This window comes from Esox lucius, chromosome 16 (genome assembly GCF_011004845.1).
Source record: "Esox lucius isolate fEsoLuc1 chromosome 16, fEsoLuc1.pri, whole genome shotgun sequence".
In the NCBI taxonomy this organism is placed as follows: Eukaryota; Metazoa; Chordata; class Actinopteri; order Esociformes; family Esocidae; genus Esox; species Esox lucius.
The window spans coordinates 31,224,084-31,251,314 of NC_047584.1; the positions used below are offsets into that span (position 1 = coordinate 31,224,084).

The following is a 27,231-nucleotide window of genomic DNA, read 5'->3' on the forward strand; positions in this document are numbered from 1 at the left end:
TGAAATTCAAATGATCAGTTTCAGATTTGACTGTCTGTCTAGCCTGTTGTCTCAGTGTAATAGTTATTGCAGTAGTCAGTCGTTTCCATCACACATTCACTTTGAAGTGAGGAGGATAGCCCCAATTCTCTGTTCCAGAGCTCCTCAACAGGCAGGCAGTGAGACAGGCAAAGAGACCAACAGATAGGCAGGCAGTGAGACAGGCAAAGAGACAGACAGGTAGGCAGGCAGTGAGACAGGCAGGTATGGAGTGCGGGAGGGAAGGGAATTGTAACAGAGTACTGCGCCTCCCCCTTCACCCATCCTACCCCAGACATCTCTGCCTCTGCAGACTTCTCTTACCCTCTTGCCCTCTCCAGATGTCTCCCCCATTGCCTTCCCGCTTTCTATACGAGCAGAACAATTAGGGTGCAGGTGTTTGTTTCATTGAAACGGGCCCGGCATGGTTGGAACCGCCTAGAACTGGGTGAGGCAACCCCCCCCCCCCCCCCCAATGTCTGTGATCTCTTTCTACAAATGTTGCTTTATTCACCAATGTTACGGTGCCATGATCCTAAGCCATGTTAATATATTCACTAAGCATTTGACTGGAAAGGGAGTGAGTGAAACGGCATTTGATAGGATTGAAATGTATCAGTGTAATATATCTGGCATTCTTTGAGAAGAACCCAGGGTTATCTGTCTCTATGGTTACTGGGTTCCGTTTATGATTGACCTATGCTCCTCCCGTCCAGTGTAAGCGGGTCGGAAACCAGGTGCAACATTTCACATCGCACGCTCCCAGCCAACAAATTATAGGAAACCCACCAACTGTGTATTTACATTTTTTTAAATCTAGATGATTATGCGGAATACTAGATGATAATGTGATATACTAGACGATAATGTGGTATACCAGGCAATCTTCCTTAATACCTGACACTCATATATAGAGAAAAATGGCTTTCCTAATTTAAAGGAGAATTCTAATATTTTCTCTAGGTTTGTTATAGCGATCCTAACTTTGCAATAACCGCAAACAATTTACACATTTCTGTTTAGGTTTGGAAAAACAGCACCCTTGGGGTTTTCATGGACACAGCGCCTTCAGCCGGGTTTCCTTTCCCCTGAAGAACAGATGCTATGACCTACTCAGGTATTCATTTCATGTCAGCTATGTTGAGTTAGGAGAGCGGTGAGATATGACATTACATTTTCCAAACCAAGCAAGGCGTCCAGTTGATTATTAGAGGTGTTAACCCATGCAGTTTCCTGATAACTGCACCAGAACACCGTATCCACGCTGGTTCACAAGACTCAACTAAGAAACTGGTAAGCTATCCACAAGACAGCCAACATCCAGTATGGTATAAACCAGACATCAGCAAAGAGGATTTTAGAAACAAAGCAAAATGCGTGTCATTGTGGACAGTTCAGCCTGTGTGTTATATTAAGATAATCAATAGCACTAATTCAAAAACAGATACTTTGTGCTTAGCAGACATATTGAATTCCAGACAGTATGGGGGATAGAATAGTGACAGCCGTACAGCCGAAGACCTTCCTTTCCTTTGTCCATGCCGCGGCATAACTATAGGGTGATCGAGGACTCCGAGACTCAGCCAGCCACCATCCAGCGGTAATCTGCTCCTAGCACCGTTATCAGCGGCTCCACAGTGTGAACCTGAGTTGCCCTCCACCACGTGTCCACTTTCCCACCTCTCATTCTCTGCCCTACACTGCCCCCTGTGGTCGGCCCGGGACACTGCGTCCAACCAGTCCCGCGGCTGGAGCATCTGCTGTCACCATAGGTTACAGACAGAGCTGTCAGGGATAATAGGCTCCAGCAGATCAGGCATCATCTGTCCCCGATTGGCCCGATTGGCTCCCTATTCCCTGTGTAGTCAATAGTACATTGTCAGTCATGAGCGACAGACGGCGGGAATGAAACGCTATTCATATTGAGAGTGAGGTCATTTACGGGAAGCGCAGCTCGTGTAAATATTAGTGTCTTATAATTACTGCAGTGTTGGTGTAAACATTTGCTTCGTTTACATGCAGTTCATTGTTTGCGATGTGATTATATGAATGTGTCAATTACAAACGGGGTCTGCTGATGCAGTGAAAAAGTATGAACTTTCGAGTTTGTGTGTGTGTGTGTGTGTGTGTGTGTGAGTGTTTCTGGGGTTTTTCTGTGAGTGTGTGTCAGGGATCGAGTGAGGATGTACTGTTGCGCTCTTCTTGTTTTTGTTGTTGTTTTTGCAGCGCAGCTGTGTTTTCCATTTATGTCTACTGTGTTGTCTTGGAGTAAAGACAGAGAGAGAGAGAGAGAGAGAGAGAGAAAAGAGAGATGGAGAGAGAGAAAAGAGAGATGGAGAGACAGAGGCATATCTCAGCGTTCTGTGGTTTAGAGCAGCCTTCTGACACTGTTCATAGTCAGGTGTTTCCAACTAAACGCGTCTCCTTCCTGTGTTCTTCTGAGGCGTTGTAACACTGCAGGTGGCTGGAGAACCGTGTGGTGGCCCCAACGAAACCCTATTCCCCTTATAGAGCACTACGTCTGACCAGGCGGAGCAATAGCAGCGCACTACGCAGGGGAATGGTGCGATTTAGGACACAAGCGCAGTTAACCCCGCGTTGTTGGTTTGCTGGAGGCTGAAGGGATAAGCCAGATCACTGAGCCACAGAACTACGATTACAGAACATCGACTTCCCTGCAAACTGTGATGGATGAGCAAGAACAAATATCTTGCATCGAGGAAAAAAAAAATCCCCCTTTTACATTGGCAGGATTGGCTGGTCGTTTAAACCAGAAGTTACTAAAAAAGTTACTGCGTCCTTAGGTGGGACAAGGAGATTAAAATAAAATATATTTGAATTTGGATAAGATCAGGACAAAGAACATCTGATTGGTCAAAAGAATAATTATTGGACTGAAACAACTGTGGTAATTTGTTTGTCTGGGGCTTCCATGTGTGAATGGGATTGAAGGCACTTCGAGTGCTGCTGCATCATTGCGACCCGGGTTCACATCCATGACAGTGGCTAGGACTCCCGTGAAGGAGCAGCACATTTCGGCTCAGCTCTTCTCGATGCACATACTACTCTATAGGAATTAACTTAAAAATATTATAAATTATACGGGCGTCTCAGTGAGTGTATGAGGAATAATAATACATAAATGTTTTCCACTAGCAGCATTCAAAAAGTAGAATATGTAAATGAAGTTTGTAAATGGGCATGTGTACTGTAAATACATCTTACAATTACAGTTGAATCTGAAACGGGGTGACAGAAGTAAAAATGTACCCGGTCACTAGACCAATCCGCTAATAGAGTAAAGAAAAAACGGTAGGCCTATTTCTTGTTCAGTTGCCGATTTCACTGTAAACATGCTTCCTGTTCATTAAATCGAAGGAGTATTTGCGTTCAGTAAATATCGGAGCAATAATTTTCTGCTCTACTGACCACAATCAGCTATTCAAACGAGTACTGTAAAGATAAGAGGATTTGTGTTACTATAATATGTAAAGGAGCTCATCTTCAGTAATGGTTGTGCCTACTTGGGTCCTGTTGCTTTCCAGTAAATGCTTCCAATGGTCTACCTTGTGCCCTGTAGAGAAATACTAAATTAGGACTACATAATGAACCTCCTCGGGCCACATTTACTTTGTGTATATGTGTGTTCATTTTCCTGAATCTGAGTGTGGCCCTAATTTGAATATGCATGGACATTTCGTTTTGTATTTAATTGGTCTTTTTTTGAATCGCTAACTCGTGCTCCAGTAACCCACACTGGCCTGGGGCCTTAACAAAAGCTCAGGTTTTCAAAAAAGGTTCTTGGTTTCATTAATGTAAAAAAATGTACAATAATCATCTGTGTTAATTCAATTAACCTATTAAATTAGGTATCTAATTAGGTGGCTAGGTCCGATCGTATATACATATAGATATGCAACATTCTATTAATCCTACTCTTTTAGAAATCATAGCTCAGACTGCCAGACATGTCAGCTATGCATGTTCAATGTCATGCAACAAATATGTGCCTACGAAAAGTATTCACACCCCTTCACCTTCTCCGCATTATGTTGTGTTATAGACTTCATTTAAAATTTAAAATGTGCTATTATCATTAGAAATTTGGGCCAAATGATTAAACATGCAAAACTGAAATATCTCATACACATTAGTATTCAGTGCCTTTATTCAATGCTTTATAGAAGCTTCTTTGGCAACGATCACAGATTTGAGTCTTCTTGGTTATGCCCAGCTTTGCACACCTGGATTATGGCAGTTTCTTCGATTCTTCCTGGTACATACTCTCAAGCTCTGTCAGATTAGCTGAGGAGCATCAATTAACCTCCCCTCCGATGTACAACTGGGTTCAAATCCGAGCTTTGGCTGGACATTCACAGACTGGTCCCAAAGCCACTCCAGCGTGGTTTTGCCTCTGTGCTTCTTTGTCCTGCTTAAAGGTGAATCTTCTCCCCAGTCTGAGGTCCTTTGAACTCTTGATCCGGTTTTCTTCCAGGTCCTCTCGTTATTCCTTCCTTTAGACCAGACCAGTGTCCCTGTCCCTGCCGCAGACAAGCAACCCACTTAGCATGATACGAAGGCACTATGCTGGCTATGCTGAATCACAAACTGCAGACTTCTGAGTGTCTAAGTCCTTTCCTGGTCGTGTGAGGTTATGATGGAGGCTGTAAAATTAGGTATGTCATTCCATTGTTGTAGAGGTTGTGTTCCCATAAAATTATGTTCCCGTAATATCTAGAATATCAGTGCTGTCAAGGAAATTGCATCCATTTTGCCAGCTGGAGAAAAAGAGAGAGGAAGAGGAAAAGAGAAAGGCAGAGAGAGGGAGAGGGAGAGAGAGAGAGAGAGAATGTTCTTCATTCCAAGAAGTTGAGGTAGTGATAAACACAAGTTTGATCTCAGATGTAAGGTACGGAGTCGGAACACCAAGAATAGACACCGCGGGTCAGGACACCACCTGTGATCCACACCATGCCGCAGCCCCCCCTGAACCTCCTGCAGCCCCCCTGAACCTCCTGCAGCCCCCCTGAACCTCCTGCAGCCCCCCCTGAACCTCCTGCATCCCATAGCGGTCCTCCTTCGGTGACTGGGACATAACTGAGTGACATCATGATGAAAGACCCTTATCCTCCTCTGTCTCTCCGCTGGCCTCCCAAATGGCATTCTATTTTTTTACAGTGTGCACTGCGGTTGGCCTGATGCCCCTGAGGGGGACGGTGAACTGTAGTGTACTTCACAGTGAGCAGGACGCGCCTCTCCAGGCGCCATCAGGGAATGCAGAGGTCTGTCAGATGCAGATATGTCCCATTTAATGCAATCCTCCATGGCTAGTTACCTTGTCGCGGTCGGAGATGCAGAGTTTTCAGAGGAATTAACCCTGCGCGACCTTCTCGCTGGGACTCGGTCGCGGGACACGGGGAACTGCAAAGGAAGAGCAGCCGTGCATTGATGGAGAGATATTGAGCGAGACGACGATATTGGGGGGGGGAGTAATATTGAGAAAGATATTGGTTGAGGGAGAGCTAATGACAGAGAAATTGAGAGAGATATTTTGAGAGAGACATTTTAGAGGGATTTATATTGAGATAGAGAGAGAGAGAATGGTCTTAAAAGAGACATTTACAAGTATTGAGAGGGATATTTTGAGAGTCATTGAGATGTATATTGAAAGGTATGTATGCAGACACCCCTACAGATCAGAAAGGAGCAGCGAGCGCATGTACGACAGACCAGAATTCACACTGTCCTCCTCATCTCAGTTCTCAGGAAAGACACAGTAGTGTTTGCATCGATAAATGAAGTACATTCAGCATTTAAACCGGTCGAGAATGAACTGCAAAAACACATGTGTATCTCACTAACATTCCAAGCATATTTTAAGGAGTGTTTTAAAATCTCCTGTTAATGCTTTGCGAATAATTTATTGAACACTTTTCACTTTGATCACTTTATTTTTTTTCTCTTACTCTCAACCTGCGCTTCTGTGTAACGCTTTCAAGACGCTGTACTGGGTGAAGTACGGATGCTGTTAGGTTTTATTTGGAGGACTTCTCACCTTATTGGTGACGGCAATGTTAGTACTTTCCTCTCTTTTTCTCTCTCTTTCCTTGATGTGTTATAGACCACCTACTGTGAGAGCTTCTGACAGCTCCTCCGAATGTAACCTTTTCTCCAACTGGCGCCGGGGAAAGAAGTTTAAGATATGTTTAACTGGGACAATGTAAGTTACATTGGCAATCGACTTGTTTGAAAAGTTCTCTGAAAACAAGGTCTGAGGGATAGAACTGATGTAAAAATATTTAAAACGTCTTTTCGGCTTTTGCACTGGTGAAATTTATTTTTTGTTATTGAGGCATACATCAGGATGTGTGTCGGTATGTGTGCCTTTCAAGAGTGACATATACCTTCAAGAGTGACATATACCCTCATTGTCCACTTCTCTTCTACTGGTTGTTATCTTACTAAATGATGTCATGACATTCAATATAAATACAGTAAAAAAATATATATATATATTGTCCCTTTAAATCACCAGACATTGTCGAGGAGGTGTCATATTAAGAAAACATTGTTGTGAGTCTGGGCGTCCCTCTATAAGATAAAGAAAAATGTCTGCCTTGGCCTGGTCTCATTTGGACTAGCAAATCCTTAATTGTTTGCAGTGCGTGCTTTGCATTTTCTTGCCATTACCTACTCTTACCCATGCTCCATGAAGCAAGAACAAACAGTAACAAGCTACAATCATTTCCTCCACTTTCCTTCCATCTCTTTCCCCAGTTTCGCCGTTAAATGGAATCATGATCAAAGAGACGTGCCGTTGATCGCATTGTGTGTCACACATCACAGGGAGGAATTTTGATCTCCCCCTAGCTTAAAATGACTAGAAAGGGAGGAAGACACACACAAAAAACATGCAGGATGAGGAAAGAAAATGGGAAACGTGACAAAAAGGAGAAGAGAATAGAGAGAAGAGACAGAAGAACGAGAAGAGTGAGGAAAGCAATGTATTCCATGTGCCATGGTGGTAGGATCATCTTATTGTTTATCACCGGGTTCTCCCTTCAAGCATAACACTTTGAGCTTCAGCAAAGCTACCAGGGGACTCGTACTACAAAGAAGCGTATGGGGTGGGGGCAGGGATGGGGGTGAGAGAGTGTGTGTGTGTGTGTTGGGGGGGTTAAGGGGGAAAAGGGAGGCGGGAGGTACAGAGAAGGGGGGGGTTGAGTGAACAGAAGAATGTCTGCTTTGTCTTCCTAATGATACTACCACTGTGCTAAGAATATATACTATGTATGTAGGATTGTTTTTATTGGCATTTCTTGTTATAGCTCATGTTGAACACATTATGCTCTACAGCTGTACCTCTATTTTCCTATATACCTTCACTACATTCATATATATATATTCTAAACCTTCACTACATTCACGTATTTTTATTCTATACCTTCACAGCACTCACACATTTTTATTATGTACATTTACTACATCCACATATATGATGTGTATAGTGTATGCCCCTCACTAGGTAATTTTACTACTTTGGTAGGATCTAGAAACAAACACATCCTGCTTTTGCATATGCCTAACCTGTGTCTGCAAATGACACATTTTGATTTGAAGAGATATTTCAATGAGATAAAGTTTAATTTTGATTTGAAGAGACATTTCAATGTGATAAAGTTTCATTTTGATTTGAAGAGATATTTCAATGAGATAAAGTTTAATTTTGATTTGAAGAGATATTTCAATGTGATATAGTTTCACTTTGATTTGAAGAGATATTTCAATGTGATATAGTTTCGTTTTGATTTGCAGACATATTTCAATGTTATTTAGTTTCATTTTAATTTGAAGAGATATTATAATGTGATATAGTTTCATTTTTATTAGAAGAGATATTTCAATGTGACATAGTAGATAAAAAAATGAAAATATGCACAATGTCAGGTGGATGAGGCTGTTTGTAATCCCCTTTTCTTAAATGTTTGGGTTTCACATTGTGTCTTTCACATTGATGGACCTTCTAGTAACTGTCAAACGGATCTGTCTAGCATGGTTGACAGTTCAGATTTGTTCGGTTTAGCAGCAGTCACTCCGACTGAGCAGTTAATGGAAATCACAACAACCTTTTGTTGTGTGGATTTGGCCTGTACCTGCAATCCAAGTTCAACCAAACCAAGGTTATGACATTTTGAGATTCAACACAGAAGTGTTTGAAAACAAACAAATGAATGGGAGCAGTGTTTTGGTTAGAGTTACAACTGGCTTTAGAATAATTGAATAGAATCATGGTAAAGCAGTTATGCTATGTTGTATGTTGTCAATCCATTACAACTGTCTTTCACTATGATGTGGATTTGTGCTGCAACCATTTAGTCCCAGTTATCCTGAATGCAGAAGCTGGTCTCTTCTTTAATGGTAGCGCATAGAGTCACAGGATATAAGGATCCCTCTTGTCCTAAACTCAGGTTGTTCAACTAAGAGGGTGTTGTTTGAGTGATCAAAAGGTCACTGGTTCCTATTGGTAAAATAATCTCATTGGTCCCTTCAAGTCATGTGTTCTCCACACACACTGCATACTACATATTCAACAGTCTTGACGAACTGCGGTGCATAATTCTGTTTTAAAAAATAAACTCCTCAGCCATATTTAAATAGCTCCAGGCATGTTTTAGTTGTGTCACAATTTACACGCAGTCTTGCAATAGACCCTTTTGGTTTTCAGTCATCAATTCATTTCTGCACTCCTGCCCAGGGATATTACAGCAACCCAGAAAGACAAAACTGCATCTGCCTGAGGTAAAAAGGAGAGAAGTATACGACGTAGCTAGCTGAAAACCCTCTGGTGTTCACGTTTTCTCTTCTCCATCCACTCTATTATTGGATGTGTGTATAGCTGAGACGGGAAAAAAAATACAAAAATAGAAATGAACCGTCAGACACAATCAAACTGCATGTTTCCTTGCACGTATACAATGCCAGAATGAGGTGGAGACTGACAGTTGAGTCTATGCTCATTCAACCGATGTTTAGCTCGCCATGGTTTTACATTGTCGACGGCTACCACTTTCATAACATGAGAAGAGAAGCCCTGAGTACGTCTGTCGAGTTGGAGTGGCCAGCCTCAATCCCGAGTCACGGCTCCCACGGTCCCCCTGACAAGGAGGAGGTGTTTGTCCTGTCAGAAGGGTGCCAGGTTAACGCCCGGTCTCGATGAAAAACGACACCCGCAGGGATCGCTGTGGAGGAAGTCAAAAGCCTTAAATTCCTCTGCATGCCAGGGGCCTGAAATAGTCCAACCACAGAAATTGGGTCGTCCCTGGTGCTGCCGTCCAGCGGACAGAGATGTTCAGGAACGTCCATCAGTGACACAATCCCGTCACGACCGGGATTGAGACGGAAATCTGCTAGACTCTCCGGTCTGCTCTTCAGAGTCCTTTAGGATTGCCAAAGACTCTCAGTGACCAGCCACAGTTACGATAAAGGTTAAGGTTAGGGTTACTAGATAGTTAGATAAGATGTTACTGATTTTCTGTAGATAATCTGTAGAGCATCCACAGAAACACTGTTGGGACTCTCTAAATGGAGTGTTACTAGTACATTTAAACAGTCCAAGGAACAGGGGTGGTCTCCTGACTGGCAGGGTGATCACCCATTGGTCACCTCCTGTTAAGCGGCAGCTGTCATGGTTTAGACAAGCCGCCCTGCAGTAGGAGCAGGGTGGGGGGGAGGACAGGCATCTTTGGGCTGGGTGAGATTGCGGGAGGTCGGGGGGGGGGGGGGGGGGGGCGTCACCCCCAAGCGGCTGGTATCTGGCCTTGAATCGATAAGGGGGAGGCGGGGGAGGGAACGGGTGATAAAAGGATCGGACGGAAGCTCCCCAGGTGAACGGAGGAAGGACAACTTATCCTCCGTGAGGGGCGATGGAGGACAACATCGACAGGCCTCCAGATGTGAGGCAGTAAACACGGTGGATTGGGGGGAGGAAAGGGGGAGGGTTTGACCCGAGGGGGCCTCGTTCTGGCTCTAAGTGTGGCCCTCAGGACCTGAGGATCGGCTTGGCCACGGTAATTGGGAGCTCGCCAGACAGTTATAGCCCGGCGAGCCCAAATTAGCGCGGACCGGGGCAAGGGGTAGTTTGACAGTTGAGGCTGACACATGGATCCACTGGGGAGCGGATTGGTCTGAAACGAGCCTGCTGTCTCCACTCACCTGTCTGACCACCGACCGCGCTGCTGTGATACCGTATGTGTCTTCCTGGATGGAAATATGACTGCATTGCTGGATGGATTTGACAGATTTGGACCTGCGCTGCTTTTAGGCAAAACAGGGCTATCCGAGACATGTCGGGTTATTTTACTATGGTTACCTTTCCCGTTGTTTGCTCTTGCTAACATTTTGCCGTGACCTGCTGCTTAGTCAACTAATAGACCTGAAGTGAAATGCACTCAGTATAATTCACTTGTTTCAAGAACATGCCCCCTGGATGAGCGACATGAGCCTTAGCTCAGGGGCTTTTGGGGATACAGTTTGTTAGACTCAGGGAGCAGAGCTGTACCATGCCCTCGAGAAGAACACTCAGACACAATTGCCTGCCTGTGGTTGACATCAACTGTCCCTGAGCTTCAAAAACCGCCCCCCTTTGCAAATGCACAACTCAACCCCTCCCAACTGCCTCATCTTCTGACCTCGCTAGTGACATCACCTGACCCTCAGTCCCCAAACACCCCCTCCCCTCCCTAGACAGCCCGCAGCTCTGTCAGGATATCCCAGGAACCTTCCGCCTGCTGGTGAAAGTTAGTGGCAGGACAGCGTTGATGTCGAGTGTGGAAAGGCCTTCTTCTCCCTCCGGTGCTTGTTAGGACCGCCAGGCCCGTGGCCCACTGCCACGCCGGGTGCCCGGCTTGGCCCCAGACAAGGCCGGGACCTGAAGGCCGGGTCGCGTCCCAAACGGCACTCTGTGTCTTTCACATTACACTTAATTCGACCCCCTCCGGGGGGAAAAGGCTGTGCGCTTCGCATGGGATGTGGTGGCGTTTGGAACACACGCTAGGTGTCATTGGGTTGTTGTCTGCCCGCAGCCCCGTGGGGACGACGGCCTGAAGGATGGGTGTCAGGGGCGGATGTCTCCCCTGGTACCCGGGCCCTGGAGGCCTCCAGCTGTCGCGATCCGCGTCAGGTCCGTGGGTCCCAGTGGGCCTCGGCGACTGAGCCGAGAAGAGAGCACCACTGGACTGTGGCTGTCAAAACAGCTCAGGGGCTGTTATGATATGAGAACCAATGTCCCGATGATCTTCCCCAAGGTCGATAATGTTCTGAGCCTGCTCTCCAAGGAGCTGGTTTTGAGGCTTATGAATTTAGAATATAAGAACAACCGATAAAAATGCCCCCATAATGAATCGAATGTTAGCACACCAGAGAGCCGTCATCGCACTATACATTATTTACCCCCAAAAATGTATTTTTAAAAGAATACACCAAATGATATTGATACAGAAATGCTTGGAGCTACAGTTAAAGTGTTTTGCAACCCTGCCGATATTTCTGGTAACTCAATTCAACACTTCGAAATGTGTCTCGTGATTTATTCAGTAGTCCATGCATGGAGAACTCTAATAGCTTTCCTTCTGTACGTGGCGAAACTCCTTCGGCATGCTTCGCAGATTTTTAAGACCATCCGCGAGCTTCCAGACACTTTCACATGTGTCAGGACTTTCTATTCATTTTGAATATCAGGCGTGTAAAGCGCTGTCGACATGTCCACGGATGTAAATGCCTCCCTACAAGTCTCTGTAAGCCCATTTCGCCGAGGATGGTTCAGGACTTAAAGTTATTTAGTGTTGGCGTCAGCCACTCTGCTCCTACTTTAGTCTAATTTAGATCGGCTCAGAGACACGACTTTGGGAGAGAGATGGAATGTGTCAGGGGGATCCGTCTCTTAAGCGGACCAAGTTCCACATTCAATTTGAGATTGACTACCTGCCACAGCCTATTGATTTCTTTTTTTTTTTCACCCATTCTTCGCTCACTGCGGTCGAGCAGCATAAATCCACGAAACTGTGGGACTCGGCGGTCCGGGAAACACAGTCTAGCACAGAGGCTTTCACAGGAGAAGTGGTTGGTTTAACAGGGATTAATGTCGAAGTTAATGTATCCGTGGCTGACCAGGTAGGTGAGGGTTAAATTGGACCATGTCGTCAATACTTACGCTGGTCAATTAGTGGTCGGCTCCTTAGTAGTGCAAACACTGGCCTTCCAAAGCTTATATTATTGAGTCATTAGTTAAAGTCTTCTGCCTTTGAAAGTCTATCTTCTAGCTATAAAGTACTGTATCCGCCTTACGTAAACACACACGTACTGTAAAATAAACCTGAATAAATATATTAAATACATAAATGTATATTCTGTGAACTATTAGACAAGTAGAGAACTTCTGCCAAATTTCAAATTCATTTCAGTTCAAGTCTGTCATCGAGGAGTAAAGTGCCATGAGGGTAAATAAGTGTGGACTCCAATGAGAATGTTACATTAATCAGTAGATTAGCAATGATTACCATGATCTAAATGGTTAATCTCCGCTTAAAATATAATGAGACGAGCTGGTTGGCTCAATGAACACCTGCGAGTGCGCGTGGGGCATCCATTCAAGGCAGAGCAGGGTAGGTACTCTGGAGTGGGTCCAAGCACCTTCCTGCTAGTATCTGAACTGTCTCGTCTGGGAATAGAGGATCCTGGCAGTGGGGAAGACAGTCTGCTCTCTGCTCAGAACCCGTCATCTCTCCTGTCTCATATTCCCCTCCCTGTCCTGTCCTCTGCCCTCCTCTCCTTGCTTCTCCTTTCTCCTCTCTTACCCGCCTCTCTCTCCTCCTCTCAACTGCTCTCTCCTCTCCATGCATGTCCCGTCTCCTCCTCACTGTCTTCTCTGTCCTCCTGCTCTTTTCCTCCTCCCCTCCCCTTTCCTCTCCTCCCCTTTCCTCTCCTCTCCTCCCCTTTCCTCTCCTGTCTTCCCCTCTCCTCCCCTCTCCTCTCCTCTCCTCTCTTCCTCTCCTCTCCTCTCCTCTCCTCCCCTCCCCTCCCCTCCCCTCCCCTCTCCTCTTTGCTTTCATCCTTAGTAATTGAAAAAGGAACAGTGGGGGCTGGGAGCTCACAAGAAAGTGGAAAATACAGATGATTTAAATGTTTTGTCCACCTGAAGTCCTGAACCTCACATTCCTAATGTATGCCCTTCTTAAATCAGTTCCACGTGTGAGTTTTGTCCAAATGGCAAATTAAGGACAAGGAGCGGCAAAGAATCTGAAGCTGACACTAATTCAGACCGAAAGACTTCCCGTGCCAGGTGGTATTAAACAAACTGAAGCTGAAGGACTCCTCACCACCAGCTGAAACACAAATAGAATGTGTGTGGGGGGGCTCAGCCACCGGCTTGAGGGAGCAAGTCGGTTCAAACGAAAACGCACAGATCTAATGTATTATGTAAATCGTTCCTGGAGCCCAATAAAAGCTATCGGCGACAACTTCAAGTAACGCCTCACAACAATCGCCACGGAAACCCTGTTCCCAGGAAGCGCGTAATGCCAAAAGGTGCCTTATTTCCTGCCACGTGACCCACTTCAACCAGAGCCCCATTGACTCGGCGCTCTACACCACAGGGTGCCATTCAGGACCCAAGCACCTTCCCGGAGCTGACACACTGGGCCTCGGCCATTCCCGGGGCCAGGAAACCCCTAAACGCACCGCTCCCTTGTAGCCTATCCTGCATCACCCGGCGTTAGCTGTGACGGCCCTGGCTAGCCCTAATGGGCTAAGACTGACCTATATGCACAGCCCGCAAGGACTCCGGTTCACTTGGCATTATGCCGGGCGAAGGGGCGGATCCTGTGGCATTTGGCCGGATCCTGTGGTACACAAGTCTGTACAGGTTAGCGTTGCCGCGGCGTTTATTCCCCTGTGCATTGTGTGTTGCACGCGGTGACGTCCGCGGTTGGATGGTAGCCGTTTTGGCGTGCGTTTCCTTAGGAAAGAGCCAGCCGCCCTGGTTGGGAACGTCTGTCAGGCTGCATTAGGGGATACGTTGTGTTGCAGGGGTGTGTGGGGGGAACCCCCTGTTGTGTTTTTGAGTGTGTGCGTGTGTGTGTTTCTCTGCTGTCACAACCTCTAATTATATAGCATCTCTCTGAGACCCTGACAGCAACGCAGATGGTTAGCGAGGAACCGAGGAACAAGGTTACACGACCAGGAGTCACCCCCCCCCAAGCCCCTCCTCCGTATCTCACAATCCAAGAACAGACGTGCCGACAGGAAAACGCATCATATGACATCTCTGTTTTAGGAGTGCTGTGAAGAGGAACGAGGTAAACAGACCAGGAGTCAACACGTTAGTGGATCCCTCCACACTGCACAGGATGCCAGCCAGGCTTCCAGGACCCAGTCCGCTGCCTCCGTGTCACTCCGTGGAGGGAAACCGGCGACAGGAAATACAAATATGACACGTCACAGTGTTGAGAGGAACGCTTGAGGTTATTCACAGAACTACTAAGTACTACTAATAAATAATAATACATTATATTTATATAGCGCTTATCAGGGACCCAAAGATACAATAGTGACATGGAAACAGAAAACAAACAGTTCACATGCCACCATACACACAGTAATGCAGTCAATGTCTGAATCGTGACCAACATCTAGATTTCTGTGAGCAATCTCAATCCAACTGTAGCAAGCTGAAAAAGCAAACGCTTGATAAACATCAGGGAAACATTCAGTGCCATTAGGTGTACTTAAGCATATTTCTTCCCCCTCTCACTCCATCTCTCTCTTTGAACTGCAGATGGTTGATTATTCGCTCAACCTTTTTTTTCTAGAATTATTTTTCCAAGCAAGTCAGCACTTTGATCTGCCTCCATACTGGCCTCTGGAGGTGCAGGGACGAATTACATGTCGCTGCCAGCCAGGGAGTGCAAGGTGTCCCTTATGTATCCCTGTCCAGTAAGAGTTTCCTGTGATACAGGCTGAATCCCAAATGGCATCCTATTCACTATTTACTGCACTATGGGCTCCGGTCACAAATAGGGATTGAAATGGGGTCAGTAGTAATGAAATCTGAAATATGCAATGACAGATGTTTGGGAGCTGGTAGTTGCTAAAATATGTGGACGTTTTTTTCAGTCTAATCCAGAGAGCGAATGGACATTTCTCTACGTATCTTAATGCAATGGCCATAACAGATTTTGGCGTTTATTTGTTTCCAGGCAGCTGTGACGGAGAGGACGTTTATTCTGGTGTGTGTGTGTGTGTGTGTGTGTGTGCGCGTCTGTGTGTGTGCATGTGTGTGCATGCCCATGCCTGCGTGCGTTCGTGCGTGTGCCTGAGTGCATGCATGCGTGCGTGTGTGTCTGTCTGTGTGTGTGTGCACATGTGTTTGTCTGTGTGTGTGTGCGCATGTGTTTGTCTGTGTGTGTCTGCGCATGTGTTTGTCTGTGTGTGTGTGCGCATGTGTTTGTCTGTGTGTGTGTGCGCATGTGTTTGTCTGTGTGTGTGTGCGCATGTGTTTGTCTGTGTGTGTCTGCGCATGTGTTTGTCTGTGTGTGCCTGCGTGCGTGCGTCTATGTGTGTGTGTGCGCATGTGTCTGTCTGTGTGTGTGTGCACGTGCACGTGTGTGTACGTGCGTGCGTGATGTGGGCTTTATATTGACGGAGTCAGGCTTAATTTGGGCAGAGTGGGTTTTCACACATGACACCGTTAACGCCCCGGTGATTTTGCCACGCATGACATTTTGTAGACAGACGCTGTCCGACGTTTACATCTGTACGACACAGAATGCCTGGGCACTTTCACCTCTCACCTTTACCAGTTCATGCCCCCACAGCATACACGGATATTACTATATTTAGAGGCTATTGTTTACTCTATACTCGCTTAAGTTACTTAATACAATCCACACATTACATTTGAGGTGCGCTTACTTATGAGTTGTTCCTTTCAGACTTTCATATATTGTTTTGAATTATTCCATTTAGAAGTTCATTTTGATATATTGTTCCATTCGAAGCACTGTCTGATTCGTGTCCATTTTGCCCAATAAATAATGAAACACAGTAATTTGTGTACATCGATTCTTGGTATAATAATTATTATTGGTATAAATCTGTCTGTGTGTGCTGTTGTTTAATGTTTCTCCAGGGGGTTGTTTTAGTCATAACTTCAGTGGGAATATGTTGAATTACTTACTAATCAGTGGAAAATGGCTTGTCCGGGGAACACTGAATGCCAGCTTGTACGTGTCTCAAACGGCTCCCTCTTCACCTAAGGGCCCTGACGGAGAAAAGTGCACCACTTAGGGGATAGTGTGAGGTTTGGGATGCAGGCCATGTGAATTAGGACCAGGCCGGTCCAACAACCAATTTGCATAACACTCTTTGCTAAATTGCGACTCAGCAATCCATTCGGAAGTTCGCAGGGCGCCGCTAATGCATTTAGGTCCCTGGAAGTGGAAAGCACGGTCATTCATAATAAATGATTCCTCGTCGACTCAAAGTAATCATTTATAAAAAAAAAAAAAAGAAAGACATGACGTGTCTCCACTCAGTGTTTCCGCTCTAATGTGACGGAAAGGCGTAAGTGTGCGCTATTAGGCAACTGCAGTTCATTGTCTTGTTTCGCAGCCATTTCAGCGCATCTAAGCAGCTCCCCCGTCATTTCAACTACCTTGCGTCCAAATTGCCCCCTCTTTCCTGTGAGGTTCACTAGTACTATAGACAATGGGTTATAAGGGGGTGCATTGGATCAGCGTTTGAGTCCAGCTGTGATATTCCAACCAGTATCGATGAGGTGCCGGAATAGTGGGAATGACGGTCCTTGTCGGGTAGCTGAGGTATTTGGGAAGTGAAAGCGCTGAATACACTGCAGGTCCACATGTTTACCCGAGCGTCTCTACAAATGCAAGTCCAGTCTTTTCAGTCGTTGTTTTTATAGACGCTTTGCTCTGGAGACACTTGGACCCTTTTCATTCAACTTAATTTGCAATATTTACTGAGGTATCACCAAATTGTTTCAAGATGGCCGTGACACGGATCATCTAGCAATTAGATTTGGAGATTGTTGACCCCTGTAGCTATGTTTGTAGTCATGTTTGTAGCTTAGTATATCTGTGTTAATTTTATTTGCATTGCAGGCCTTTACTTTTATGGAACAGGGAGAGTCATTGTTGCCTTAATACACGGCAAAACTGATTTACCGTGATGACATGGGGGGTGAAACACAGCTCTGCTAAACCAAAACTGAGGGGGCAAATAGTTGGCACTTCAGTAGCTCCGAGACAATTTCTAGGATGCAAAAGCAATTAAAAGTTCTTAATCGTCCCAGAAATTGCTGGATTCCTTCTTATTGGTCGAGGAAACCTATTGGTTCTGTCTGATTGGTCACAAAAAATGATGGGTTAAGCCTGATTGGTTCTGGAATCCGATGGGTTAAGCTAGAGCTAGAATACACAAGGGTAAAGCAAATATTTTTGGGGGGCCCTAGAAATCACATAGAGTGCCTATCAGGACATATTACGAATCCAATCACATTTTTGTCTTCAGACGAATATAGAAAACTATGAATAAACATCCGAGCTTTGAACGGAACAGAACCCCCGATTGATTAACAGCAAACAGCCGGCCACCCGAAGCCAAGGTCGCGGTGACGGTACTACCATGGAGAGATGAGCACTGCTGGTGAAAGTGTGAGGGGGATATGCAAATATGCTCCCTGCAATTAAGGCACAAACACATGCATAATGCATTATGACCAGGTCCCTGCAGTGTCTGTGGACCCTTGGGCCTGTTTAGTCAAAGCGCGTCTCCACACGTTCGGCAGTCCGGCCTCAGACGAGCATCACCGGGTCAATGATCTGCGATTCTTTGATTGTTGACTCTAATATTGGTCTATTTCCTTTCCTTACTTAACACCTTGTGTATCTCTGTGTCTCTGAAGGTGGCTTTGTGTATCTGTGTTTCTGAAGGTAGCTTTGTGTGTCTCTGTGTTTCTGAAGGTGGCTTTGTGTATCTGTGTTTCTGAAGGTAGCTTTGTGCTTCTCTGTGTTTCTGAGGGTAGCTTTGTGTATCTCTGTGTTTCTGAAGGTAGCTTTGTGTATCAGTGTTTCTGAAGGTAGCTTTGTGTATCTCTGTGTTTCTGAAGGTAGCTTTGTGTATCTCTGTGTTTCTGAAGGTAACTTTGTGTATCTCTGTGTTTCTGAAGGTTGCTTTATGTATCTGTATTTTTGAAGGTAGTGTCTCTGGATCCAGCTGTGAGTATCTCTGTCTGTCTCTCAATCTAGCTGACTGCTATGTGTCTCTGAATCTAGCTGTGTGTACAACCATGTGTTTTTGAAGCTACCTGTGTGCTATTTATCTGAAGCTAGTTGTGTGTATAACTGTGTGTTTCTGAAGCTACCTGTGTGCTGTTTATCTGAAGCTAGCTGTGTATATCTATGTTTATCTAATACTAGCTTTTTTATGAGTGTTCATCTGAAGTTAGCTGTGTCTCAGATTCTAGCTGTGTGTATCTCTGTGTGTGTTCTGTGGCTACTCTGCTATGTTTCTCTGAAGCTAGCTGTGTATTTCTCAAGTTAGTTGTATGGCTCTGTATTTGTGAAGCTAGCGGTGTGTGTTTGTGTTTCTCTGAAGCAACTGTGTGTATCTGTGTTTTCAAAATCTAATTGTATGTATATTGAAGCCAGCTGTTTATCTATGTGTATCTTTAAAACAAGCTTTATTTTATTTTTAATCTTAAGCTAGCTGTATCTGTATTTCTCTGATGCTAGCTGTGTGTGTCTCTGTGTCTCTGAAGCTAGTTATGCTTATCTGTGTGTCTTTAAGCCCTATGTTAAGATATGCAATTTCTGTCTGTCTGTGGCCCACATTTATACTTGTCATTTAGCAGATGCCTTTATACTTAGTGACTCATGGTAAGCAACACTTTACCCAATATCTAAAGCTATAGCTGTGTATTACTGAGGCTATATTTTTCAGCTTGTTTCTCAAACAAATGTTACTTGTTTTCAGATTTTATGTCTTTGACTTTCCTTGAAAGTGTTTGTTACATAAAACATTAATCATTTATTTTCAATTGTCCATGTCTCAGTAGCGGGAGAACCACCACCACTCCCCACAATTCATGGTAAAAAAATTCTGAAGTGACATAAAAGATATGTCTTTGACGGTCGCCTCAGAAGAAGATTTAACACAGTTAGGAAGCCTGTTTGACATTTAGTGCCTCTGATATGAGCAACGGCCCATTGTAGTGGACTTGTCTGCTTTATGGCTTTGCTTTTTGACCCTTCAGTTTCTCTTCAATGATGCTGTTTTTATTCCTGTCTCTCACCCGGAATAAAGGAACGAAGAAGAAAGGGAGTGATGTTGTGGATTATGTATGTGGTGTGGCTAGACTTACATGTTTATTTGTTTACATTTTATTGGATTAGGTAGGCTAAACCTCATTCATGGGTTAACGCAATTCTCATGTAGTTTCTTCTCATAATACTTCATTTAACTGATTGTTTCATAACAGATTCATTACATGTTTAATTCATGTCTCGGAGAAACAGATGAGGTCAGGTAATTCATTTGAGGACTAATGTGCAGAAGAAATCGATGCTCACTCACGAAACACAGGAGCATTTTACCCAGCAAACCTGATTACTCAAACAGATGTTTATTAATTTTCCGCACATATTAATGCACTTATACCAAATTAAATCAATTAAATATTCAGTCTACTGTGCTAAGAAGTCAGTGTTAACAGACGTCTGTCACAGCCAAACCAAACGCTTCGGCTGTCCTTTAAAGAGGATAGGTTTATTAATTCTTTCCATCTAGCTACCTCTCAGGATGTGGAAAACCAATAAACAAACTTGCTATGTGCACTAACATTGTGTCTGTTTTGAGAATAGTGTCTGCTAAAGGATTCAAATGTATTTGATGTTACACAGATTTTTTGAAAGGGTGTTTCTGGGGGCTGAGCAGAAATGGTGAAGGATGCTCAGGAACATATTTCCGGTCATATCATGATAATTTAACATAACATATTGCATAGTAAAGCCCTGTAAAATACTGTAAATATGATATATAGAATAATGTATGTGTGTGTGTGTGTGTGTGTGTGTATAGATATAGTACCAGTCGAAAATTTGAACACACTCATCCACTTGAGGGTGAAAGGTTAAGATATATAGTGTCTAGTCCTAAATAAATCCTGAAGACATATTTTAAACATTGTGATTCACCATTTGCTGGATATGCCTCTATATCTACAGTAGCTTCAGTCCCCGTTGTGACAGACAGACTAGCTCTAATTATGCTGATCCTTTTTTTTGGGAGGGGGGTTCAACACCCCTCCTCACATATCCCTCGAACGCCCATTACACACTCCTTTTATTCATCTCTCTCTTTTTGGAGACTGAGACGGTTGTCATGGAAACGTGGCATAAGCCAAGCACACTGCCTTACTCCCCCTTAAATGTAATTAACATGAGGGGTGATTTATTCCTTATTTTGGGAGGGGTGGGGCGTTAATATTGCCTGATTTTATTTTTTTCAACTCCCCCCCTGCCCCCCCTACCATTTCCCCCAAAATACTGTTCTTTAGAAAACGGTTACGGATTATATTTTCAGAAGATTAATGCAAAGTTGAAAAAGGAAAACTTCTAATTAATATTCTGCCAGTTGGCGCACATGGTTCTGCATTCTGGTTATTACCACCAAAAAGCCCAGAGACTACACATCTGTTAACATACAATAAGCCTAAACACTGTCATGTTTACAGTAAAAACTAAAACTACGCTGACATGAGACAATTTACATACTGTATTCAAGTAAAAAAAGGTAAATGTCCGCTAAAGTAGAAAATAAAATCTGCTACTTTATTCTACATAGAATGTTAGAATATAAATAACAGTTCTAAAAAAATAAAAATAACATTTTACAGGACACTGTAGTTATCTGACACAATAAGGTGGTATTATCCTGGCTCATTAGCCAGACGCCAAGTGTTCTCTAGGGGTAGAGAGGAGGGCTTGATCTCACGAGAGGCGGAGGAAAGGGCCCGTTCTAAACGGCAACCCTATTTTCTAAACAATGCCCCTACTTCTGACCAGTTACTCCAAGTGGGCCCAGGTCAGAACGAGTGTATCGCAAAGGGAATAGGAGGCCATTTGGGACTCAGCCAGGAGCAGAGAGAGGGACCAGGTGAAGACAGGCATTCAGTCAGAAACAGAAGGACACAGCCCCGTTGATACGCTGAAGCCAATTAATTCAGACAACGGCTGCTAAGGCGGAACACTTGACCCTCCACGGCTGGAAGGAATCTGGTTCGGGCAGGTTGGGACCGACCTGTCTGGCCTGGGGGGGTTTGGGGGAGAAGCTCCTGGTTTCTCCTGAGCTCCACACAGGAGTGCTTACTGGCTTTCTCGGACCTCCTTATCCCAGATTGAACAGCGTCCATACAGTAGAGGTGTGGGGAAAACACGCTGTACCAGTTAGTTTTGAAGGTTTAACAGGTTTTTAGTTGTGAATGTTTTTTTTGTTGTGAAAGGTGTCCTTCAATTGGACAAAACTGTACGACTGAAGTGTTCCTAAAAGTCCTTTGTTGTGAGGACATTTTTATTTCTGTTTCCTATTGTTCATGGGCAATATATAAAAGAAAGGAATGCAACCTTTTTGTCTGACTCCTGTTTTCATTCTGCCAGTCCCCTTCAGTATTGTGCATTCCCCCTCCCCAAACATTCCCTATAAATATATATATGTATATATATATATATAAACTGTATATAATGCGTCTTGAGACTGACACATCTTGAGAATGCTTAACATTTGTAAAATAAAATAATGGGATTACTGGCCTGTAGGGACTGGGGCTTTTATTTTCTGTGCAAGCGTCTTTTTGTGGTGCTCAGATATTTTTTTATCTGTGGGCACACAGATCAATGATGCCTCTCTTGTTTTCTCCCACTGTAGTAACATGTATGTGTTGTGATTCACATGCTGTTTTTTAGGTTAAAATGCAGTAAAAGTCAACCAGTAGGTCAACGTATCTCCTGTTCTGACTAAGTGCTTGTGATATCTCCCATTATGAAGCATGGAAACTTCACAATGACATGAAACAAGTTGGAAGAAGACGTTTTCAGTAGTGGCATTGCACACGGTTTAAACTGGATGGGCAAAGTAAAATAGTTAACAGTTTGTTATTGGTGCTTGAGTGGGTCAGGGTTACGGTTCAGGGGTCAGGGGTCAGGGGTTAGGGGTTAGGCTAGGGAATGTTTTACATGTAACACAGTGCCCACCAGAGTCATACATTCATGGACTGCACATCTTATCAGAATACGGATTTGAACATTCGTTTTGGTGTTCAGCTGAAAATTCCAATGCCTACTCAACTGGAACTAATTCATATTTGGTCTAAAGTTCCTCGCTAAGGCTTCAAAACATTACGCCATCTATAAAGGCAACAAAACATTGGTAACTAACCAGCGAGCTGTTTACTCTTGTGCGGAGTCAGCTGAATTTGATTAAATAATACTTGATGCTTTGACCCTTCAGTGGTGAATACGATCTCTGACATCAAACCAATGGGAATGAAACAGCAGCCTCTTGGTCGTGGTACAGTGCAGCAGGAAATAACACAGAGATCAGAGGGTTTCCTTCGTCACACGCCACTATGCGTCCGACTGTTTCCATCTGTGTCATCCATTCATAATGGTATAACTGGCTGATTCACCCTCCTCATTGTAATCACAAGGCTTCATGTGATACAGGGCGTCCTGCTCGTTGTGTCTGAAACGGCACAGACCTGAAGGGCTTCACGCCACCGCTCATCTCCCGTGGCGTCGCGACTGTCGAGTGAACAGAAATAAAAATAAAAAAATCTCCCAAAAGAAAGAGAGTCCGAAATCGTGACGAGGTGGAGGGGCGCGGAATGGGAGCCAGATATATATTAACCTCATTTTGCTGCTGCAGCCTCTCTCCTCGTCTTTATTGTTTGGTCGCGAGTCTCTTGGATGCCACAGGCGGAGGGTTTGTGTCAGGCAGTGACAGTATCTGGCTGCCCTGAAACAAGGAACATTACAGTGACTGGAGGTGGCATATTTTTTTTGGGGGGGGGTTAACAACAGCTAAAAGAAGAGCATCTCTCAGCGTGGAACTTTCCGGCTGTTTCATTTTTACACATGCATTGTGAGAGGATCTGCTGTTATTTTATATCAACTCCGGGAGGCTTTTGCATAGAAGTGGGGAGAAAAGGGCACATATTATTGGCTGCAATTTCGCTGTGATGAGGAGGACATCAGATATGTAAACTCTGGCTCTGTCGCATTGCGGATTTTAACCGCCAAATAAAAAGGATGAAAACGAAACTTGGACAACACAACTCTCAAGGTTGTTAATCAAACTAAGGATTAATATTGGGGATAAAAAACCTGTCTGTGTCGCGGATGGCAAAGTGTACTTACTAGGATATGAGTTGACATACCTCTTTATTTGATGTATTCTCCCTGTCACAGCTAAGCCCTGGGAGGAGAGATGAGGAGAGAAGAGGAGAGAAGAAGAGTGGAATAAAATACTCCGTCTTTGATTGCTTCGTTGACTGCATCCTCCTGCGTCTTCCTGCCTCCCTGCGCCCCACTTCCACATCCACTGAGGGACATCGTTCACTAGCAACCGTGCGGATGGATTCTGTGGGTTTGGTGATCTGGAGCTTGCTGCCGTCAGGAAGGAACACCTTCAACAGTGAAGGATGGACAGAGAGTCCAGCGGGCTCTGCAACCAGACTGGTTACCAGGACTGGCCACCCCTTGGAGCCTGCTTCCTCTCTAGGTTTCTTCCTAGTTTTCAGGAGTTGCTTTAGGTTGTTAGGTTGGGTGTCTGTAAACAACAGCTGTTGTAAAAAAGGATAAAAAAAGACATTAATGATGTATTTTCAAATTCTAAAAATAGAATCTTGTCTGGATTAGACTATGCAGCTTGTTTAGTTTCATTGCAAGTAATTTATTTCACACTTCAGGCAGATTTTTATTTTTAATTCAAGCTTTTCTTTTTGGCCATTTCAAGATTTTTTAAACCCAAGGAAGCCTTTTTTGCAGTGGGACTGGTAGAGGATTTAGAGCAGATGTTAGGGGAGAGATTCCATGGCCTCCCAGCATCTACGAAGACAGGCCCAAGGCCAGTTGAACAGGACCGGGTTAATGGGTCATGTGCCTTGGCTAATTTTGTCCCAAGTGTTGCAGGAAATGTGTACCGGACAGTAGCATTAAATTATCTTTTAAACTGCAAACTTCCCTCAGCCTCATGGCACCACGTGAACAAATCATCGGATGAACTACATAAACCAGTAAATCTTTTGAGAAAAAACGCGGAGCACTTGCAGAACATTTTCTCTCTACCTTATGAGAAAAAAGGCAGAATAGCATTAACTTCAAAACTCTCTCTGCACCAGCAAAGGGGGCCACTCGAGGTTGGTGCCATGGGGCCCCCCCATGTGGTAGTCCAGCCCTGCATATGGAGACTAGGGTGACACCACATTGCCAAGGATAACGGTAAATTGTAAATGTTTGAAAGCATCTGAACTGTACATTTTGTATGCTTGAAATGACACAAAGGAGAAAAGGCCTCCATCATCCCATAGGTACTCATGGCTCAGGGAAGCAGACTGCAAAACGTATTATTTGTGTGTTGAAATGACGAGGCAGTTTGAAAGGCTTGGCTGTTGCTGACATCACATAGACCTTTTTTGGTTTATAACAATATTTTCATTTGTTGCATTTTCTGTAGTTATTGCTTAATCTATAGAGAAACGTTGTCAACCGATCATGTAAAATTATGGTTTTGTGATCTAGGCCAGCCTGATGAGTGCCTTTTCCTGATTAATGAAGACTGATTAATTCAGCTCCCTAATGTGTCTGGTATCAGCACCAGGTTTGGACCCAACCTCCACCTTTACACGGTTTACCTACCCTTCGGCTCAGTGGGCTAGCACGTTCTGTTCTGCAGAATTGGGTCATGTTAAAGTTCTGCTAATTAAATAAATAAGAACCTTCAGAAACAACCTTTTGTGGTCTTCTGCTGCCCCAATTGTTTTCCTTCCTTTGTCAGCGCTGTCAGTTTCTGGGTATCGTAATAGTGATTAATAGTGTAATAGTGAATAGTGACTGTCTACCCTGGATATTGGAGAAAGTCGGTTTAGGCAGAGATCCGCTCTTTCATTAACATATATTGGCACCCTTCATGAGTTCTGTCTGCTGAGAGAATTCAATGTTCCAACGACATCAAGGTGGTCCGTCTAATAATGACATCAAGGTGGTCCGTCTAATAACGACATCAAGGTGGTCCGTCTAATAACGACATCAAGGTGGTCCTTCTAATAACGACATCAAGGTGGTCTGCTTAGCCTCAAGCCCCTCGCAAACCTATCCTCCCCTAATTTAGTCTCAGGTCACAGGTACTTACCAGCTGGGCTAAATTAAACCTGGGTCCCTCAGGAAGAAAAACCGGTCACCTCAGCAGATGGTTTTGTCATTCTGAGCGTCAAACTGGGTGAGACCGGAGGTATGTTCATTTCCCCGACCAATAAAATGTCCCTACAGGACACATTCAGTTATGTAACCGCCCTGGGTTTGTCTGTTGGTCTGACTTATCTGAATGTGTCCAACAGAAATTGTTTTTGAAAAACCTCTTTCTGGCTGAATGAATACATCCCAAATGGAAGACAATTTTTTTGGGGAAAACCTGTCTTTAAAGCAGAGTATTTTTCGCAGTCTGAACACCACCAAGTTCCCCACTTGACCGGTTGTCTATGGTACTGCTATGGCCCCTAGTCTCTCACCCATATTTGCTCTGGTCAAAGGTAGTGCACTATGTGGACAATAGGGTGCCATTTGGGAAACAGCCCAGCTGGCCGGAGGCTATCTGGGAGACATACAGGAAGGATCTAAACCACACATGTGATTGATAGTGGCCCTGGGTCTCTGTTGGCTCCCTGCTGCCTGCACAGCCCAGCCATCAGGCAGCTCCTGGTGGAATAACACTGCAGTTGATTGGATGGCCCTCTGCTGATGCAATGTGTCATTGTGTCATACGGCAATGTGTCATTGTGTCATACTGGAGGGTGTCATTGTGTCATATGGCAGTGTGTCATTGTGTCATACGGCAGTGTGTCATTGTGTCATACGGCAGTGTGTCATTGTGTCATACGGCAGTGTGTCATTGTGTCAAACGGCAGTGTGTCATTGTGTCATACAAGAGTGTGTCACTGTGTCATATGGGAGTGTGTAATGCGGCAGTGTGTCACTGTGTCATACGGCAGTGTGTAAATACGGCAGTGTGTCATAGGGCAGTATGTTATTGTGTCATACAAGAGTGTGTCACTGTGTCATATGGCAATGTGTCATTGTGACATATGGGAGTGTGTAATGTGGCAGTGTGTCATTGGGTCATACAGCAGTGTGTCATTGTGTCATATGGCAGTATGTCATTGTGTCATACAGCAGTTTGTCATTGTGTCATATGGCAATGTGTCATTGGGTCATACGGCAGTGTGTCATTGTGTCATACAGCAGTGTGTCATTGTGGCATACAGCAGTATGTCATTGTTTCATATGGCAGTGTGTCATTGTGTCATACAAGGGTCTGTCACTGTGTCATATGGCAATGTGTCATTGTGTCAAATGGGAGTGTGTAATACGACAGTGTGTCATTGTGTCATACGGCAGCATGTTGTTGTATCTGTGTCATTGTTTAATATGGCCATTGTGTTTATTGTTATGGGGTTCACAGACGGGAGAAAGAAGCAAGGGTGCAAGGGAGAAGGAGAAGCCTCCTCTTCTCCTCCTCCTGTATTCTACTCATCTTCTGCTCCCTTTCAACTTTTCTGCTCTTCCTGTCTTCTATTCATCTTCTGCTCCCTTTCTACTTTTCTGCTCTTTCTCTTTTCCTGTCTTCCCTCTAATGTTATCCTTCTGTTCTCCTCCTCTTCTCCTCCTGTTCTCCATTTGCTCCCTCTCCACTCCTTGTTTTGTCTTCCATTTCTCAGTGACTGGAGAAAATGAGAGAGAAGAGTGCCTGAGGATGGTGGGCGTTAGTGGAAAAAGGGCGAGAGGTCGTAAGTTAAGAAAGGCAAGGGGAAGCTTGTGTACTGGTCCAGCAAACTATAGATTGTTATGATAGGCCAATGCTGTTGCTATG

At 44.4% G+C, this 27,231-nt stretch overlaps 1 long non-coding RNA gene across 8 annotated transcripts in view; it reads left to right on the top strand.

The window, feature by feature from the left end:
- The window catches only part of LOC105016605, a 154,146-nt gene that overhangs the window by 117,184 nt on the left and 9,731 nt on the right, over positions 1 to 27,231 (top strand). For 2 of the 8 annotated variants that reach the window (XR_002198000.3, XR_002197999.3), the window contains one exon: positions 14,348 to 15,346. The exons of 1 other annotated variant lie outside the window; for it this stretch is intronic. This is a non-coding gene — a long non-coding RNA (uncharacterized LOC105016605). Of the gene's footprint in view, positions 1 to 1,041; positions 1,136 to 14,347; positions 15,347 to 23,555; positions 26,232 to 27,231 lie in introns of those variants that run through there. 5 more of the 8 variants (XR_004574583.1, XR_002198003.3, XR_002198001.2 and 2 more) reach the window with 5 other exon arrangements.